Below are 17,392 nucleotides of genomic sequence, written 5' to 3'. Positions count from 1 at the left end.
TTTAATTTTTTGTTTTCTTTCCCAAGCGTACATCTGGTTTAAAAGCAGATCCCATTCTCTGATCCCCCTTTTTTCCACAACTAACAGACCTGCTTGAGGTCTTTCAAGAAGAAAAGCATAGCTTAATTTTTCCCTGACATTTCTTTTTGAAGGATCAGCAAGTAAAAGATAACGTATTTGCTTATCTACCAATATGGAAAGAAATCTCTGGAGTATCTATTTATGATGGTATTGTAGCTGTGATGATATTGGGATTAAGGAAGAATGATTTTATGTGACAATTATTTAACTAGATGACCTGACAGCTGGAGAGAAAAAAACCACAACCAAGTTAAGATTTCATGTAGTGCAGACATGCATTTGTTGGCCTGTTATGATTTTTCCTATTATGGACCTTCTACTTCCCTAGATCCACTGTTGTCTGCTTAGACATACATGGTGTCCCACTCTAGCCTCCTTCCTTACAGGACTGCAGTCCCACTGTTCCACTTGCAATCTACCTTTACCTTTAAATTCAACTGATTCCGTACTTAGGTAAACTCTGAGCAACTTCTATCTGTCTTTGTTTTGTATCTGAGGTACCATACCCAAACCCCATCTTTTTCCCTAATCATAAATATTTCCATATAATATTTATGTATAAAATATATAATAGATATATTTTCTGAGTATATACTTTTAATAAATATTTTGGTAGCAGCATACTGCAGATTTGTGAGGTTTTTTAGTATCTTATGAGAAGCTACTTGGTCCAGGTTTTCTGTTAGAGCCTTGTTTTGCCCAAAGATAGGATACACTGACAAGGCAAAAGACTAAGAAATTTACCAGAAGTGTTGACTTGGTGAACAGTTCAGTAGCAAGCAAAAACTGCTCCTGTGGTGAACTGCATTCACAGGTTAGAGCTCTCCTTCTTCGTACTCTGGGCAGATTATGAGAAGACTAGATTACAAACCTGCAAAGATAAATGCAATTCTGCATGGATGCAATAACAAACTTGTAAAATATGTAATTAAAATCACATTAAGTTTCCCCTTATAAATTTAATTCTGTAAAATGTGCTTAACATGACAATATATACTTCATTAGAATGTTGCCTTTACATAGTCAAACATTAAACGAACAAAAAGATGCTCAACAAATAGAGAACACTAAAATATAAAGCAGACCTGGCATGCAAGTATGATCTACAATCAGACATAACTAGCTATTAATTTTGCATTCATAAAACACAAGAATTACCTATCCTTACCATGACTTCTCTTCTTCAGCTTACTGCTCCTTACTACACACTGCTTGTTAACGCAAAGCAATAAATCTCTCTACAATATTGTATTGATGCATAGCAGTATGTGGGAACAGAATCTACTGGTTAACCCATCAGTATGATCCTTCAGTGTTAGGAAAATATCTGGCTTAAAATGCAAAGTGTACTCATGAGTATTTGCAACTTAACTGTATTTAATCTGATATATTCTTTTAAGGATCTTATTATTAGCTGCATTATGATGTGCTAAATTCTAAATTTAATTGGAATTTGGAAGACTTATATCATGCTTGCATGCCAGCTGTAGCCTTTTCTTTCTAAAAGTTCTTCTTTTGGTCTCTCGTGCCTTTTCATTAGGCAGCCAATTCAAGAAATCAAACACCGAACTAACTGGGAAAGACATGGTTTGAGCAGAATATATCAGATTTTGTAATTACAAAAAGACAGAAGTACAAATGAACATTCCTACACGTTTTCTACAAACAATCAATCTAATATAATTAAAATAATAAGTAACTATGAAAACATAATCCCATCACTGGAATTTTGAGAACAGCATAAGCTACCAGTATTTCTATTTTTCTCCCCTCCACGCAGATCATCTTGCTAATCTTCCATGATCCTCCCATCTCGAGAGGAATTCTCACAGCAATACAGGGCATGCACGGTAATCATCAAAATCAGAATGAAGAATGTACAGGTAGCATAATGAGATTTCTCCATTTTTCTGACCATCAGATCTCACCAAGTTACAAACTGAAGTGTCATTCTGTCCCTTAAAGAAGGTTCTTCAACTTATGCTTCAGAAAAGGATCTGTGTTATGTGAATTTAAATTATTGATCTTTTTTACATGAAAAAAACAGCTTTCTCCTTTCTTCCTGTTCTGTTTAAGCAGTTTCCTTTCTTACTTTGCTGAAAGTCAAATAACCTCCCATTTCATATACAGTGTATGATCTGGTTCATAAACTACGAGATTTATTTTGATATAACTGACTATATATTTAACGTGTAAATCTAGATGTAAGAAATACTTAGCATTTTTGCTCTTACTTAACTTTTCTGATAAGCTCAGTTGGATCCTCTTAGAAATGGAGATAATATTACTTGCATATTTCACACTTTGAATGAAGTATTTACTTTGTTGATTAAAATTAAATTATTTCCTTTTTTTAAAGTAGAATGTCTGTGTTTATTACTGTAACAGCAGGTACAGAAGACCTATTTCTAAGTTTGGCATGCATAATATCAAAAAATTTAAATCATCCATACATTTTAGAAAATACAGTTAAATCAGCAGACTAAGCCTGGGCTTAGAAAGGGATGTTAAGATATAGTCCGATGTCATGTTTTGTCCTCTAAAGCAGTGAAATACATTTTGAAAAAAAGATGGAGGTTAAAAACTTTTCTAAAAGGCATTTATATAGATGCCCTGGAATTACAATCAATGATGATCATTAACTTTATGAAAAAATTACTCTGAATTCAGGATAGTCATTAATTACTACATCTAAAGAATATCATGTGACTGAACATGATTTTTTAACACTGAGTTAGAATTAAGTTCTTCCTTCTTTATCTGATTATGTCTGCCACATGCAAGGAGAGGCCAATAGGCAGTGGATTACTGTCACACACTGAAGCTTTAGGTTAACTTAAAGAGAGATTCTATAATCCTTTACTTGTAGCAGAGATGATCCTAGCTTCAGCATTGCTCATAGGAGCGCTCTTTATGCAGCACATATTGAAGAAAAAAGTTTTGGGGAAGACGAATATGTGGGGAGGAGAAAGGCTGTGAATTATTAAATGCTTCTGGATATTCTGGTCTCTTACTGAATAACAGCACAATTAAACGTGCCATACCTTTTGTATAGGGAGGTACGCTGGAAGTAAAGCAACATTCAAACAGAATGTCTAAATCAGTCTGAAGAACTCAGGAACTCTATTCCCTTGATCAATCTATAAAGTAATAGTCTACTTCATTAGTATCCATAAAGACACATCCTCCAAATCCCAGAAGGGACTGCTCAAAATTTTGCCAGAGCTTTCTTACTAATAAACACACTAACTAGACTAATATTAGTTTGGATAGGCCTAAAGGTGCTTCAGTATAATAACAGCATCCACTGAGCAATCTTTTGCAGTTTCATCAGTGTAAGTGCTGAAGTGTTCTGAGGATATCTCAACTCTGAGGGTATCTCTTCTGAAGATAAAAGCTCAGAATGTAAGACTGTTTTTCATACAGTACTATAAAAATGATTTTAAAATTTTGACTTGCTTAAGCCCTCACACGTTTTCTCACTCCTGTTTTTTTGTTTTGTTTGTTTTTGTTAAGGTTCTATTAAAAGATTATCTGTAATAAACAGAAAAAGAATCTACTTCAAACAGCACTGAACTGGATATGCTTCTGTGTAACAATACTTAAAAGTCAAAAGCAACACTCCAACTTGAATCTATATTGTGCATTTTTTTGCTTCTCATCACACATCTTACTTTTGTCAGTTATGTGACATCATCTCAAATGCTATTTTCTGTGAATTGCTGCTCCTTGTAAAACTGTAAAAAATAATAAAAAAATAAATGGTCACATTCTACTTTCTTAAGGTCATAGTATAAATTGTCACTCATGTTACTATAGAAACAGAGTGGATTTCGTCATTATAATGCATGCAGCGATAATTGTTTTTATTTTAGTCCATGGATAGGTAGTTAATGGTGCCAGCTGCAGTTAGCACAGACACAGACTCTTGTCATCTAAGCACAAAGCTGCTGTCTCCTGTCACTGTGAGCTTCCCTAACCATCAGCAATTCATAGGAGAACTTTCACACAGAAAGAAGAGCCTTTCACATGCCTTAGTTCTGTGGCTGAAACAGAATTCCCTGCAGGAATTATGTTTTCATATGAAAAAGAAATAAACAAGCTACAGCACAGAGTGCTTCTTCACATTGTCTTGTCAGGTCATTGCAGAAAATCTGGTTTCTATGTGGCAGCTTATAAAATTTGGATTGTATTGAAAAGAGGTTCAGCTGCCATCCTATCCTCAATACAAGCTTTCTCTAGAAAGTACAGCAGGATATTATGAGCTTGAGATTAACACAGATCCCTGTGAAACTGCATATTTTAACCTTGATGTTATAAACAGATCAACAGGTATTAAATGAAAATATTGCAGTTCTGTCAGATTAAAGTTATTAGATGCATGCTCAAATTTAGGCTCATTTAAAATACAAAAGTGGATACTAACATACAACAAAATCATAAATGAAAGCAATATAGGAAAAGGGATAATATAGGATATGGGATAATCCAGGGTCATCCAAACTCTATTCAAAATCAGGTGTAAATCAGTTCTAAAACAGATGCATCTAAAATAAGCAGTTAATGGCCCCACTGAACATTACAACAGGTACCACATCCAAGGCAAAGATGTGAGAACAGGATCTGTTCAGCTTTAAGAAGGGAAGGCTCGGGGAGAGTTCAGCTACTCTGTGGCAAGGTACAGAGAAAACGAAACCAGACTCTTCTTGGAGGTGTACATGATAGGTGGACAAGGGGCAATGGGCCCAGCCTGGTATGCGCAAAGTTTCAAGCAGATCAGAATGGTTTCTTTCACCACAAAGGTGGTCAAACAGTGGGGGACAGGGACACTTTACTGAGAATATGACAGAACACTGGAACAGGTTGCCTAGAAAGGCTGGGCAATCTCCGTACACGAAGCTCTTCAAAACTCTTCTGACTGTGATCCTGGGCAACAAGCTCTGGGTGACCGTGCTTGAGTAGGGGTGATTGGACAAGAAGACCTCCAATGGTCCCTTCCAACCTCAACCATCTGTTTTGCCCAAACATAAGCTAAGCATCATGAAAAACAACAGTAAAACAAGGTCTATTGTAATCTGTGCTTTATGAGAAAAACTGCTTTTCATAATATATGAAAGTTAATTCTCTAAACTGGCTGTTGTCATTTTCAAGATTATTTGAAGAATAGAAAGTCACATGTGAATGGATATTACGCAGGTCTTGACATTGTACCAATTTGCTTTTACTTCAGTTATGTTCAACACAATTTGCTGAGCAACATATGGAGTGCTCTTTCCTACTGTACAGTTATTGTGGAACACCTATCAAAGCTGTTATTTTATATTAAAACTACCTTTATTACATTTGCTCAGATTTGGCTTGAACTACAGAAGATTTATTACCAGTTATTCTCAGTTCATGTTAATTTGGCTATAATTAATAATAGTTGTGTGGAATATTATCCTTGTAAGAGATGCAGCTAATGTGTAGTTTAAATATTAATAAGCTTATTCTTTAAAAGGATAACTGCAAAACTTAATGTAGATTATTAGCCAAGCAGACCATTGCTTTTCCTAAAGTGCAGATGCTTCAAATCAATAGGTTTACAGGTTAACTATTAAGCACCATTTTCTGTACTTCCTTTCCTTGCTCAACATCATGAAGTGCATAAATTGTACATAGAATTGTATTTCCCTCCGATGTATGCCTGTGCAACTTGGTTCTGAAAAGTCTCCTAGAATCCAATAATACTGTATGAAAAGCAACTGTTTTTTCTGTCAAATTTCCCAATTTAGAACTGACAAAATGCTGTAATAAATTAGAGCAGAGCTTCATCAAAAATAGACATTTATGCAAGGCATTCTGAAAACTGAATTAGGGCTAGAATTATACTTGGAAATGTCTGCTTAGAGGTCCCATCTGTGAACACAGCAAATTATAACAGACAAAATGTTGATGGTGGTATAATTTGTGAATACCAATAATGACATTAGACGTTGCTGGACAGATAATATACAGCAGTCACTGTGTTAATGCAGTTCTTCCACTAATCACTTCTCCTAAGATCCTAGGAGTGCTAATGCATGTTTTCTTAGTCATAAAGTTTTATGTAGCGTATCCCTGCATGCTTCCAACCAGTGAGGTTTTCCCAGCTCCTTCGGGATTCCTCACTCTGTACATACGTACCCTACTTATTTTGTATTTAGGTCACATCAACTATGCACACAACAGCAAACAGGTCACCATATGTCCAATAATTCCAGATATGTTTGTTATAGATGTACATTCTGAAGCATGTTTGATGTACCACAAATGAGTATACACATGTTCAGAAATACAGCAATCATAATTATAACTGTAACGATACATCTGACACACAATACAACCTGTTTTGGGGAAACATTAGGCTTACTGCATGTACACTCCACAGTGCGTATATGCATACAGCTTCCTAGTAAATCTCAGGCAAAAGTGACAGCCCTATATTTTCTGAACCTTTTCCAGGCGGACAGCCAGGCTGGAAAGATTCTGCTGCAGCCCTCTAAGCTATATTTGGTAATAACTTACTTCCCCGCAAGTATATATAACAACTATGTGAGAGGAAAAACAAGGTTCTAATTCCCACCCATTTGAAAAGAACCCAGTGGAAAGAAAACAGAGTTCTGTGCAAACTTGGGTTGCTGCATGAAGCTGGAAAGTGCTCTGACTACGATCCCTGTTCTTCTGACCTTGGCACATTTGCCCACAACCTGGCTCTTTTGCTCGGGCCCAACGCTGAGCTGTGACTTGGAACAGAAACAAAATATGATCAGTGAAGTGGTGTTGGCTTGTTTTATTTTTACATGTATGCTTTGAGCAAGCATAGCTCAAGTAAATGGGCCATAACAAGAAAAGAGCAATTTAGACATATTTCAGCAGTCAGCTTGACACCCATTATATTTTGTTATGGGTAGCTCTTAAGTACTTCACCTTCTGTAATAATTCTGTAGTGTGACACAGCAAACTGTTTCCTAAGCTGAACTTAATCAGCATGCATAGAGTGGTAAATACACATATGAAAGCTTGGTAAGAACAGACAATGTACAGTGATATGAAGCACAGTAGTACAATAAGAATTTGGACAGCAATAGGTATCAAAAATGGTATTATTTTTCTTTTTACATTCCAAACACTTAGTAGTGAGTTTCCCTCATGTTTCCCTAGGACTCTGCTTCACTACAGTTGTAACCAAGCATGCATATTTTACAACTAACAATACAAGAACAGCAGGAAAAGCAACCTTTCTCCCCAAAGCAACAGAACTGAAATGTAAAAAAAACAAACAAACACCAAAACCCAAGTAATCTATATAATTAAAGGTATTTTTTGATGAATATATATTTTTTTTTCAATCATGTAGGGCTGAATGAACTCAAAGACAAGCCACTTGGAAAAGAGTCCCTAAAAAATACTTTTGTAGCTCATTTCTGAACTGCTTACATTAGGCTTCATGTCTTAATTCCAGAGAAAGAAGGCGAGAGGGTCTTGGTCTCTAACAGGGTTAATCAAGTAACTTGAGAGATTATCCAGACATATGTTACTGGCTCCCTTCTGCTACATGGAACATGTCTAACAGGTAGGGAGAATTGTTATGCTCTATCTTTTATGTTCATAACAGCACAGAGTAATGATTTAAGGTCCTGACTGGGATAGAATTAAAAGTAACTAAATCACTCTTGTTAAGTCAAACAACTATTCAACAAATTTATGGTATTTACATACAGATTACTTTATGAACAGTGACAATTTGAATTCCTTCTTGAACCTTCTTAGGACTCGTGAGTAAGCCCTTCACACAGCAATGCAGACGATTATCAGCAAAGTCAGTTCTCTGTGAAATCCAGAAAACCAGACAAAAATCTTGCATGTAAAAAAGTTTGATTTCTTCCATGTGCCTTTTCTTGATAGCTGCTAGTTTTCTTGACAGCTTTTGTGCTTTCACTGAATTTCACTATTCTTTGCAGGGTAGGGAATCACAACCATGAACAGAAAGAGCCCCACATGCATCAAATTCATCCAGCTGTGCAGAAAAACTGCCAGCCTTTTATTTAGGACCTGCTATATGGTACAGCTCTGTCCCTTAGATCTCTGCCACCTTAATTTCAAGCTGTTTTCTTTTTTCACTCATCCTCCTACCAATGTTAGCAATAGATGAGCTTAGGTTACCAGCACATTTATACTTTATCACTAAGCATGCAAGAGCAACCATGAGCAATTGCCTGTGACTTCGGTACAGTTACTACATTAATCTGCCAATACCTGGAAATTGATCTGGAAAATTGCACTTATGACCAGAGTGATCGATTTTCATGGGCTCCTGAAATAAATAAAAATGCAACATCTGCAAAAATATCCAAGGATTTGGGGGGTTGCAGGGGGGAGTATGAAGGATAGGGAGATAACCATACACTTCACTCATCAAGATGAAATACAGAACAGCCAGGCTGTTTCAAGTTTTATTGTTTAAATCAATCTAGTTCTTCTGAGCAGTTCTTCTGTATTTTATATGCAATGAGTTTCTAAAAATAAAAATAAAAAAATCCACAAAAACAAAAAAAGCAGTAATCTATAAAGTTACAGATTTAAATAAGATCCACCAAAAATAATTATTCTTTATTTCAAGCTTTTCTGCTACATTTTTAGTCATCAATAGCTTAGTGAATAAACATTAAAAACTATTGTACGTAAGTAAAACAGAACCAGGAATGTAATAGAGCTTCAAATGGAAAGCTAAACGCAGAGCATTTGGATAAGATCTTTTTCCATTAAGTTGGTACAAACAGATTAAGACCACAAGTACACCTGTTTATATGATCAGCCTGCAGTTCAACATGCCGATGTACATTTTTCCACACCACAAATGTAACTGCACAAAGATATTTTACATCTCTAAACAAGGTCAAACAATTTCATATTTGTCCACAGCTACCCCAAAATTATGGTCAATATATTCAGAGTTCTACTAATAAATACCCTATGTGGTATTAAAAATCAAATTTGGGTATCACTAAAGGCAGAATCTGAAAAACACTCAGCACACATTTGTTGTAGGAGACATAGATAATCAGATTTTTAGTCTTGAGTAATTTTTTTTGACAAGAAAAATTTTTCTATAATTGCACACAAGAACTGATCGGGATTACTGTGTTGCTGCATCAGGTACTTTTGTACACTTCCTATGCCAAACTTCTGTTCTCTCTGCATCATAAAGCTCAATGAGACATGGTGCAGTACAGACAATGTAAAGAAGTCTCACCAGATAATGAAATAAGGATGCCTGATGTACTGAGGATGACAGGCTGTCAGCTTAAAAGAGCATGCACCATTACCTGCAACAATCCTAACAGAGTGCAGAGAGAAACCTTTCTCTTACAGAATCACAGAACGTTTGAGGTTGGAAAAGGTTTCTGGAGGCATCTGGTCCAACCCCCTGCTCAAGCAGGGTGACAGAGAGCAGGCCGCCCAGGACCACATCCAGATAAGATTTGAGTGTCTTCATGCATGGAGATTCCACAGCTTCCCTGGCCAACCTGTGCCAGTGCTCAGTCACCATCACAGTAAAAAACAAACAAACAAACAAGCTACTGTATCCTAATTTTCAGAGGAAGCCTCCCATGCTTCTGTCTGTGCCCTCTTCCTCCTGTTACTTGACACCAGTAAAGGGAGCCTGGCTCCATCTTCTTTACACCTTCCCTTTATGTACTTACACCAACTGATGAGATCCCCTTGAGCCTTCTATGCTGGACAGTCCCAGTTTTCACAGGAGCCCTTCCTCACAAGAAGAGATGCTCCAGCTCTGTAACCATCTTTGAAGCCTTTTGCTGGACTCTCCTGTATCTCCACCTCTCTTGTACTGGGCAGCCCTTAACAGCACATAGTACTCGAGGTGGGGCGTCACCAGCCCTCAGTACAGAAACTCAGTAATCATTATTAAATTCCCAACATACAGTTCAATGTGGGATAAAATAATCTATATACTCCTCTTTTCCATTCTATAAGTAAACTTCGAGGGCTCACAGTACACTCAATAGAAAATTTTCAACACTAATATGGAATACTTCCAAGCCACTCTCCCTTAGGACATAAGTGCTGCTATTAAAGATGGTTTGGAGAGACAGGGTATTATTTATTAACAACATTTTAATGTAGGCTGCCTCAGTCAGCAAAGCAAATTTGGTGTGAGGAATAGAAAATCTCTCCCATCAGCTCTTAAAATGATTCAGGTAATATACTGTCTGATCAAAAGACTAGCCAATTTCCTCCTGACCACATTCTTCTCTGTTCTGACAGAGAATGCAATGAAATACAAGCCTGCAGGCACGTGCTGGAGTAAAAATATTTTTAGATTTTTAATCCCCTGGCTGGATACAGACATATTAAATATAGATTACCTTTTATGACTACAGATAAAACTGAATGAAAGAAGGGAAAAAGTCACTGAGTAAGAGAAAAGATTAGCAATGTAGGTATATGACGCGCTATAAATACAGTACAGAGAAAGCTAAGGTATACGTTCATCATATGAAGCAGAAAAATGAAGGCTCTATTGCTGGTATATATAATTCAGTGTAAGAATACATTTATAAATGAATAATACTAATCACATTAATGAACCATCCTTGACTTTACAAGGACTTGTTTGTAAAAGTCCTCTATAAAAAAGAGGTTTAAACCCAGCAACTTAAACTTATATAGCCGTGTCTTGAGATATAGAGAATACCTAACGCATTTTTCAGTTAGAAGTTGTTATATTCCTAATTTTGAGAACTCAATGGTATTTTCACTAAATATGCAAAGCTTTGGTTCCCTTCGGTCGCCTTGTAAAATGAAATCATACTATTTTGATAGAGGATTCTGAACACAGACTATTATTTTAAGCAGTATGACAAGCCGATGTTTCAATTCAGTTTTCATTGCATTGGTATGATCAATAAATTAAGAGTCTCCCTGTTATGATTTTACATATGTTTATTTGACTTTTCATTGAGACCTTTTCATGACACCTTCCTTTGCTACGGATAAGATTTGTATTTTTAGCAGTGCATTTGCCTTTAGTATGGGACTACATATCAAGCTAACAACGCAACTTTCACTGGGAAGTAGTTAGTCATATGCCATGAAATAAGTGAGATGAAACTGTTCTGCTTTAGTGAGTAAGTGATTGCTAGGAAGGACTAGAGTGCAATTTGTTGGACTATACACTGAACAGTTCAGCAGGAAGCAGGAAAAAAGCAAAATCCTATATTTTAAAAGACCACCTTCAGCTTTTCCCACTTAAACCAAGATTAATACAGCCAAACATTTCTGTCCAGAGCTGACTGCGTGTAGGACGGAGCGAGGAAAATGAAACTGTGCCAAGCAATGGGTCACAACATTCATGTCACTCTTAATAGAAGTAGCAAGCCTTCCCTGTGAAAATGCTTGTTTGACTAGTCCAGAATCCAAATTTACTGAGCTAATCTGGAAGCTTCCTTTCATTTATAAATCCAAATCACTTCTTGGAATGTATTAATGACACAAATTTAAACGAAAGGGCAGAGAAAAAAAAGAAAATAGACTCCGCACCCTTTACACAATTCATCTGCAATACAGACATCAAGCATCTCTTACAGAAAGAAAAAGACCTATGGCTTTTACTTCCAACACAGCAGTAATAACAAGGTGCTAACTAGACAGCTATAAGGATGACAAAAGTATTGTACATGGGAAAAAAAAAAAAAGAAATATATAAAGGAATTACCTTTTTTTTTTTTTTTAATAGATTTAAAAACAAACACAAATAGATCTTTCCCCAAAATGGCATGGCCATCTGAAACACAGATCAACTGGGAAACTGGTAAAGTTCCCAGTGGACACAGCACTAGCTAGAATTTTCTACAGAATCAATGCCATCATTTAGCAGTAACTGAAAGAATTTAAGGGCTCTGCTCCAAAAATAATGCAGTTTATATATTACATAGAAGCAAAAAAACCATTCATGTTCAACATCCTTTTGCTGATGAAAAAGCGTTGTTTGGGTTAAAACTCCTTATTAAAGTGCAATGATCATTATTATAAAGTAAGAGTCATTAAACAGTACTAACATCTACTGCTGAAGTCACTAGCACCACCGTGTTTAAAGTACTTTTAACTCATGGTTCTAATTCTGGCTACTTTTTTTTTTTTTCTTTCCCCTTGCATGAAAATTTGGAACTGTTCACAACCAAACGAGGAACTGAAGTAAGTTTTTAAATTATCTGCTTAGAAGAGAGATGGCTAACTTCTGAAGATCTAAGGAGTTAAGAGCATCGTAAGCATACAAAGCCCGTTTGATTACAGAGGGCCCGAACTGCCTGTGATTGATCAAGTGTTATACTTTTTCTAAAAATAAAAAGACACACAACAACTCTCAAACTTATGGAAACTTTCAGTGCTTTATAGCTTTACAGTATATAGCACAGAGCATAATTCTTCAGTTCTTATATAAAGCTGCCTTTGCAGTATTCCTCACTCAGAATGTCTGAAGACCGCACATTGGCTAAACGAGCATGTCAGAAGCATTCCCCCAGCTTTATCACTCTTCCTAAGAAACGGGTCTCAGCATAGTAAAATCCTGTTTGCAGTGGTTCCTGCCCAGCTCTGAGCTCTTGGTTTTTGTTTTGCTCCCCTCGCTGATAAGTTGTCCCTTCTCTTACTGTTAGAGGATCTTCCACCAATGTCTGGTGGAAGGAAGGTTCATCTGAAAACCTTGCTGATTATAGGGGATGATCCTGCTCATCTTCAACGCTGGTATAAACCACCTGGAGTCAGTACATAGGCACTGGCTCCTTCCAGAACTGGATTTGTTATGTTTACATGAATTGTTTCATCATTTGAAACAAATGTTTATTTAAAGCTGATCAAGGTAAGAGCTGACCAGTGTGCCATTTATATCATCAGCGACTTTGCCACTCCATCACAGCAGGTTTTACTTTGAAGAAGCAAAAATAGCTTCATCAGACACAGAAGGAAAATTTTAAAGCTGCGGTTAATCAGCAGCAGTCTGTGGAGAAAACAGCAAAGTAATGAAATCTCCACTTCTGAATAATTTTACTTGGGAAGCAGTCAGACTTCAGCATAAATTAACTCTGAGCATCCAGCTCTGTTTTCAGCTAGAATGAGTCAATCAAGTGCTGAAGCTAAATTCACGGCTTTTCATGCCATACTCTTTAGGGGAGGGTACAGTGAGATCATTTTTTTAGGCACTAAATATTTTTCCCACTACATAGGAGATCCATTACTTGTAAAATACAAGTCACAGTTACCGACATATGGTCTTTCATTAACTTTATGCTCTCAATATTCCACATACTAGTAATCAATAACACTGGAATGCTTAAACAGACGCTTGGCCTGTAAACACACACAGACATATTTTTTTTTTCTTCTTTTACTTCCTCCCTCTTTACTTATTTAGTATACATTATAGACTTTGGTCTAGTTTTTATCACTTTCTATCACTTTTTTATCACTTAATTACAGTTTTAATTACATCTCATGTCTCTAGTACTACCTTAAATGGTTATGTCTGAGCAGATAATTAAGTCCGTTTCACAAATCTTTTTAAAGTTTTCCCTAACTTTTTTTTTATTACAGCAACTTATTTATTTATTTTTACCAGATAAGCAGCATATGGCTTCAGTATGGACTAATATTTAATGAATGCTTTTAAATTAATTTGATCCTTTTCCTACTGTGTCATGATCACATCATTTTTTCTTTAAATAATCCGGTATTCAAAATTAATTTGAGGATCTAAAGTTAAAAATTTAAAGTTAAATTTTGACTAGGAACTTGTATGCAAAATATTTATGGCAATAATTCAATCTTAAACTAGCTTGACTTACAAAGCATTCTGCAACCTCCCAACCTGGATTTCCAGAAGTAGGTAGAGTGATCTATACTTGGGTACCTCAATTAATGGTCTGTTTTTTCAAAGATGCTAAGTAAAATTATTTTATTCCCTACTAAGATTTAACTAGTTACAGTCTGCACATATTTAGTACTTTTGAAGGGCTATAAGAGGGGCAAATACTAGGTTTTCATTTCCCAAACAGTTTACAAAAAGAATGGTATTTTAATATTCTTCTGTTAAGTAGTAATACAGTAAGTGGCCTTGTACTCCAAAATAAACAAACATTAAATAAAAAACAGAAGCTCTTTTGCTCTACCCATAACAATGAAGTTTTCTCCTAAAAATAAATAAATAAATAATATCCAATTCAAATGAATAATGGAAGACTGCAGTTTTTATGCTGTCAGTATTTACTTACTGATCATTAAATTTGCTACTAGAGCTAATGTGGAAGCTACTACCATACACAATCAATAATCTTCCTAGAAGATCAAGACTCAGACATTGGTTATAGTCAGCCAGAAATTAAATACTTTTTTTTTTTTTGGTGGTCATGGTATGGAGAAAGCAATACAAACATTCCCAGCAACCCTTATTTAGCTTACTGACTTCCTGCTGAAGGATGATGTTCTAATCTTCAGAAGCTTTGTTTGACTGGACAAGTTTGGCTGAAACTTATTAGCACACTTCAACTTGCAAAAGAAGCAACAAAATTTACTATTTTTATCAAGTTTTATGAAGTGCTTGTCACAACAGATAGGGCAAGTTTGGATAATCAGTTCTTATTACTATTAAATATGTTTTGCTCCCAGAAGAAGGATGAGTCATTTTGTCCAAGTGGTAAAAAAAAATTATCTGGTTGCTTTAGCAAGTGGAATTCCAATAAAAGATGGCACTTGATAGGAGGAACACACATTCTTCCTAGGAACAGCAAGAACCAGAAACATGAAATTCAGATATACAAGATGTTGCACATTTTAACTAGTGCTGTTCTTTGATGACATGACAAGCATCAATGAATCAATCAATTTAACTTGACCTCTGTGAAATATTAACTGTGGAGTCCAGACAATATTTTCCAGTTTGTGTTCAAGTCAAGCTTAGAGTTATTCTGGAAGTGATCCAGCCTGACCCCTTAAAAAAGGCTGATCCTTTAGCAAAAAATCAGCCCCACCCCCCAAAAAAGTTGCTCTAAGACATGAGGCACCCCCAACAATTAAAGCATCCAAAATCTTGAAATTACAACTGGAAATTTAGCTCTAAGTCCATTTTAGGTACACAAACACAACTGGTTTAGACATCCAAATAAAAACAGTTTCCAGAGGTAAAAAGTTTGGACTAGATGATCTCAGAGGCCTTTTCCAACTTAAGTGATTCTATGATTTTGGTCTTCATAAGCAACCAGAGCATTGTTGGTATCTGATGGATAAATTAAATTTTAGTGATAATTATTTTCCTGTTATTCTACGGATTAGTTCAGTTCATCCATATTAAATATTTGCCCCCCTTAAGGCTACTAGCAGATTAAAAATTCTCCTTGGTACATTTACAAGTTGCCTGAAAATCTTTAAACATTCTCTTTGGATCTCTTTTTTATGCAGTATTTCCCTACTATGCTCCCATTCTGTTCTCTGACAGCCAAGTCTCTTCGGACACAGTCATTGCCTAGATTTTATTCTGCCCCTCAAAGTGTTTTTGCATTCTAGGCATTTTGCCTTATTTATTCTTACCTGTTTAAATAATGGTTTTCCCTCCTGTGTTCCATAACATAACTTATGTCTGTCCAGCATGGACAGCACTGTGCAACAAACATAGGACTGTTTCTGTGCTTCGCCTGCCTGTCTGCTCTCCTTTTCTCTTTCTCTTGAAAGCAGCCCTGCTGCACAACACTATCTGCTACACAGCTCCAAAAACAAATAAAAAGGTAAACCACCATAGAAATTTTGGGTATATATGAAGGGAGGTAAAAGTTATTCCACAATCAGATGACAGGGAAGGGACACGTCTTTCAAATGGTTTTGATGACGAGTCACAAACTCTATCTCAGTATTCTTCAGTTTTCTGAGCAAAAGTCTTTTAGAAGTCATATGTCTTTCATACTGTTCAGATATCCACACCATGAAAAAACCTTTCTGAAATTGGTCATTCATCCAGTATAACTTTGAAAAGCTTCCCATCCGGTTACTCATGTTACAGGACATTAATCGTATCAAACTATGATACAATTTAAATATTTCCTCTCTATGATATCATCTTAAATAAAAGATCTGGGCAGACTTGAATAAAAAAGGAAATTTTTAATTCAGCCATGCTTTCTCACTAACTTCTTGGAACTGAGTAACTTTCATGAAGGTTTTTAATGGAGATTTTGCTGAACCACCTAAGAAAAATCACCTCAAAATGAACACTCGTCATTTAAATGCTTACCCAGAGAAGTATTTTAAACTGGACCAAGTACTAACATATTTTAACTGGATCTTTTATCAATGAATGAGGGAGGACTAGTTGGAGATGTGAGAGTAGGGGGCAGCCTTGGCTGCAGTGGCCATGATATGGTGGAGTTGAGGATCCTGCAAGGAGGAAGCAGGGCAGAAAGTAGGATTGCGACCCTGGACTTCAGGAGAGCAGACTTTGTCTTCTTCAGGGAATTACTCGGAAGAATTCCCTGAGTTCGGGCCCTAGAAGGAAGAGGGGTCCAAGACAGCTGGTCAGTATGCAAGTATCACTTCCTCCAAGCTCAAGATCAGTGTATCCCTATGAGCAAGAAGGCAAGCAAAGGGGGCAGGAGACCTGCACGGATGAACAAGGGAGCTCCTGGAGAAGCTCAGACAGAAGGAAGTTTACAGCATGTGGAAAAAGGGACGGGTCACTTGGAAGGAATTTAGGGACACTGTCAGAGTATTCAGGGATGCAACAAGGAAGGCCAAGGCCCAACTGGAATTAGATCTGGGAAGGAATTAGATCTGGGAAGAACAAGAAGGGTTTCTTCAAATACATCAGTAGAAAAGGGAAGACTGGGGAAAATATTGACCCACTGCTGAATGGGGTGGGTGCCCTGGTGACAAAGGATATGGAGAAGGCAGAGTTCCTGAATGCCTTTTTTGCTTCTGTATGTGAAATGTGTTCATCTGATTCGTGTCAGTATGGAACAATGCCAGGGCCGCATGGTATGATGAATGTGACCTTCTGTCTTACATACCCTTGTATAACCACAAGTCTAAGAAAAACAGAGTTGTTAATGTATATAGTTCTTGTATCTTGCAAAGGAATAGTCCAGCAATTTGTGTCAATAAGGGATAAGAGAACAAAGAGGTTTCAGTATAACTGCTAACTATTATGACTATTGCATGGGACACTATGCAAGTCTCTGATATCTGGCCAAGAGATTAAGGAGAAGGGGAAAGCTGAAGGATGACTAAA

The 17,392-nt window shown here is 36.5% G+C and overlaps 1 long non-coding RNA gene across 6 annotated transcripts in view; it reads right to left on the bottom strand.

The window, feature by feature from the left end:
* The window catches only part of LOC106019018 (uncharacterized), a 142,068-nt gene that overhangs the window by 100,858 nt on the left and 23,818 nt on the right, over positions 1–17,392 (bottom strand). For 5 of the 6 annotated variants that reach the window (XR_011812245.1, XR_011812244.1, XR_011812241.1 and 2 more), the window contains exon 4: positions 826–952. This is a non-coding gene — a long non-coding RNA (uncharacterized lncRNA). Of the gene's footprint in view, positions 1–825; positions 953–3,755; positions 3,819–17,392 lie in introns of all 6 variants that reach the window. The other variant, XR_011812246.1, reaches the window with a different exon arrangement.

This window comes from Anas platyrhynchos, chromosome 12 (genome assembly GCF_047663525.1).
Source record: "Anas platyrhynchos isolate ZD024472 breed Pekin duck chromosome 12, IASCAAS_PekinDuck_T2T, whole genome shotgun sequence".
Lineage (NCBI taxonomy): Eukaryota > Metazoa > Chordata > Aves > Anseriformes > Anatidae > Anas > Anas platyrhynchos.
Note: the sequence above shows the minus strand (reverse complement) of the source record. Positions and strands in the feature narration are given on the sequence as shown.